This window comes from Medicago sativa, chromosome 7, assembly GCF_051527215.1.
Source record: "Medicago sativa cultivar Bolivia chromosome 7, Bolivia_mono, whole genome shotgun sequence".
Taxonomy (NCBI): Eukaryota; Viridiplantae; Streptophyta; class Magnoliopsida; order Fabales; family Fabaceae; genus Medicago; species Medicago sativa.
In genome coordinates, this window is record NC_140755.1 from 8,240,537 (window position 1) to 8,244,604 (window position 4,068).

Sequence of the window (4,068 nt, forward strand, 5' to 3'; positions counted from 1 at the left end):
TCAAAGCTTCGTCAGGTATAATCTCTTCCATTGAATCTTTGTTAAATAAATTTTTTTGGTGGGGTAGTGAGGAAAAAAGAAAAATTTCTTGGATTGATTGAAATTCTTTGTGTTTGAGGAAGGAGTATGGAGGGTTAGGTGTTAGGAGGTTGAGAGAGTTTAACATTGCTTTGTTAGGAAAATGGTGTTGGAGGTTGTTAGTAGATAGCGATGGATTGTGGCGTAGGGTGTTGGTGGCTAGGTATGGTGTGGTGGATGGTGGTTTGAAGGATGGGGGCCAGAGTTGTTCCTCTTGGTGGAGGGAGATAGTCAGGATTAGAGATGGGATAGGCGAGGGGGGGAGGGTTGGTTTGCAGATTGTGTTAGGAGGAGGGTGGGAGATGGAGCCACAACAGATTTTTGGCGAGATTGCTGGTGTGGTAGTGTTCCGTTGTGTGAGCGCTTTAGGCGACTATATGACTTAGCTGTCAATAAAGTAATCACATTAAGGAACATGTTCTTGTTGGGGGTGGAGGAGGGAGGGGAGCGTGGCAGTGGCGATGTCGTTTATGGGTGTGGAAGGAAGACTTGGTAGAGGAGTGTAGGGATTTATTACTAACAATCTCTTTGCAGGAAACAGAAACTAACAGGTGGTTATGGTTACTGGATCAGACTGGAGGCTATACTGTTCGTGGTGTGTATGATATGTTGACATCACAGGAACAACATCATGTTCATCAAAATCTGAATTTAATTTGGCATAAACAAGTTCCTCTAAAAGTTTCAATCCTTGCTTGGCGACTATTAAGGGATCGTTTACCAAAATCCAATTTGGCAGATCGCGGAATTCTACCTATGGAGCCTCGGTTTTGTGTTACAAGGTATGGGCATGTTGAAGATGTGACTCATATGTTTTTGTCTTGCCCAATTTTTGGTGCATTGTGGCCTATGGTGCGGGCTTGGCTTGGTGTCGAAGGCGTAGATTCTCTTGCTATTTCAGAATATTTTATGCAATTTATTGAATATGCAGGTGGCTTGAAATCCCGTCGATCCTTATTCAATTTGATTTGGCTTCAGTGTGTTTGGGTTTTATGGAATGAACAAAATGACAGGTTATTTAGGAACCGTCAAAGTTCTATTTTACTTTTGTTAGATAAAGTAAAATCTCATACCTTGTGGTGGATGAAAGCTAGTAATGTGGTCTTTAATTTTGGTACACATAATTGGTGGTCGTGCCCGCTTTTATGTATGGGCATCGATTGACTTTGTTGTAATTTGACAGGATGTTGCTCTTTCCGTGATTGTTATTGCACGCCTTGTGCTTCAACAATTACGTTGTTCATGGTAATATAATTCATTTTTGTTTCTTCAAAAAAAAAAAATCCACACCACATAAACTAAACTCCTTTGATTGGCATCACAAAAGATTTGGAGTTTACTATGTTTCTTTCTTACCACAAATCTCCACTAATTAACAACAACAACAAAAGGAAATTGATTTTGAACAAAAAGGGAATTAGATGAGATTTCAAGATTTAAGGATTTGGGAATTAAATTCGGGATTTAGGGATTTGAGATTCAATTTGCGGATACTGATTTTCAGTTCAGGGGCTAAAGTGAAAATTTTCTACATTCACTTTAGTCCATGTGACACCTCATGCATGTCAACTCATCAATTAACAGAAGTTTTTAACTGCAATGGTTAAACTAATAACGGAAATGCATATTCAGGGACTGCTTTGTATTTAATCCTAAGCCAGGGATCTTTGTGACAACGAGGTACAAAATCAGAGACCAAAGTGACCATTTACTCCTTTGTGTAATAATCACACTTCTTGTCTCAATCAAGTTTGGATTTTGCCCTTTTAACTTAACAAATTGATTTTTAACATCCTAAAAATACGAAAATACCTCCAAAAGCAGTTAGCTATCATTGAGTGTCAATGATAGTTAACTGTCAATGCACTCTAATAGCAAAAATGGAACAACGTTCTTGACAGAATTGATGTTTTTTTAATCACCTACATTTGTATCCGATCATTCACAAAATCGCCTTTTTGCACAAGGTGCACAATTTTGCACATTATGTGGGGTTTCAGGGTGTTATAAGTTGGTATCAGAGTCATGTCGGTCTAGTCCGAGCCATCACTTGTTTATAGGCTATTAGTTATGCTTGGAAGATAAACCAAAAAAAATTACTCCCTCCATTCCTTTTTATTTTTGCACGATTATTTCCTATTATACCCTTATTTTAATCGACCTATATATTCCTATTTTTTGCACAGACTTTTTCTTTTCAATAAATTTAATGTTATCTTTTTCTCGTAACAAACAAATTGTTAGTTACTATCTTTTTCTTCAACAAATTCTTATTTTTTGAACACTCTGTCTCTCTCATAACAAACAATTGTCAATTTTAATTTTAAGATATCAAGAAACAAACTATGTTTAAAAAAACAAATATTAGTTTTCCAAATATATAACATTAATTAGTTTTATTGAAAAAGATAAGAGTAATTGACAAAGCGTATAATTGTACTCTTAAAAATACCAAAACGACAGTTAAATAGAAACGATAAATTCGCACTCAAATGACACTAAAAAAGGAACGGAGAGAGTAATAGTTAGTTTTTTTTTCCTTTTTTCTTCTTTTTCAAAATGACAATTGAGTCCATAAAGTTAAGAAGATTGTGTTGAATTGGACATTGATATGAAATTTCGTTGGAACACGATTTTATTATAAGAGGAATGTTATATAGTAGAATATAATCTCCATAGAAATATCAATAATTACGAAGGCATAACTTTTTATAAAGGCTGAATAATTTAAAAAATAAAATAAAAAATTCAATGATAGAATAAATAAATTTGATTCAAACCAACATCAAAACCATGGGATGTTTTCATCCATTGAGAGGATGAAACTAAATATAATGAGATATAGGAAAACGAACCAAGTCGTTAGTGTTAATACCCAAATTAAACGTGGTATCTCTTGCTTGTTGAATGTGACAAACCTTGTAAGAGTGATATGACATAATATAAAATTGATAATCGCAGCGGCAGTATTTGAAACAAGTCCCACTTCTATGCTTGATATTACACTTGATAGCAGCAGAATGTGTAAGATTACCATGGTGTTGTTGTTGTTGTGAGGGTTAGGGTTAGGGTTAGGGACACGATGTAGTGTACTTCCAATATTAAGTGCTATTTGAAAAATCGAAACAACAGCAAGGACTATGAGCATCACAGCAATGTTATGTTGTGCCATGAATTTACCAAAAAATGATGACATATTCATTGAAGAAAACATAATCAATACCATGAATAAATTCATCGTGATCACAACAACTCTCTTAAACCTCTGATGATCTTTGTCGATGTCTCTGATCATGTACCTAAATAGTGACATTAGAAACATACATTAATTGAGTTTTTTTTTTTTCTCTTATTTTGAACCGAAAAAATATTAAAAGCTAAAACAATAGTAAATAGTATAAAGGTAAAAGAAAGGATTTGATTACCACTGATTAATTGAATCCATTATTCGGCAGCACACACAGAGCTTCATTTGGTGAATATAGGTTGACGACTCTTTTGTTTGTACTTTGACTGTATAGGTTGCTACTTAAATAGGTGTGTGCAGTAACAAACATCACAAGATAATTAGAGAAGTTAGTTTTCTTTTTTCTTTTTTGTAACAAAATCAAACAGTTCATATGATTCATCATTAATCAAATAAACCGAATATAATAAAGAGGAAGATTCCCAAATTTTGGAGAAGTTAGTTGTTCATTCAACCTCTTTGCTTTGCTTGCTATCCATAAATTTGTTACGGTCAAAATATTGACTTTAGACGAGACAAAAAAAAATATATATAAGGATTTTCGAATTAGTATATGTTAAAAAAAAGGCTTAATTGCATGTTTGATCCCTTATGTTTATTTTAGTTTTCAAGTTGGTCCCTTATGTTTTAAACGTTTCAAGTTGGTCCCTTACGTTTTAAAAGTTTCAAGTTGGTCCAAAACGTTATTCACGTTGGAATAAGTTAGTCCCTTTCGCGACATGATATTGAGTTTAATAAAACCA

At 34.2% G+C, this 4,068-nt stretch overlaps 1 pseudogene; it reads left to right on the forward strand.

Moving 5' to 3' along the window:
• The first annotated feature begins 210 nt into the window (after positions 1–210).
• LOC146903964 (uncharacterized) lies at positions 211–1,242 on the forward strand (annotated as a pseudogene).
• Positions 1,243–4,068: the final 2,826 nt, after the last annotated feature.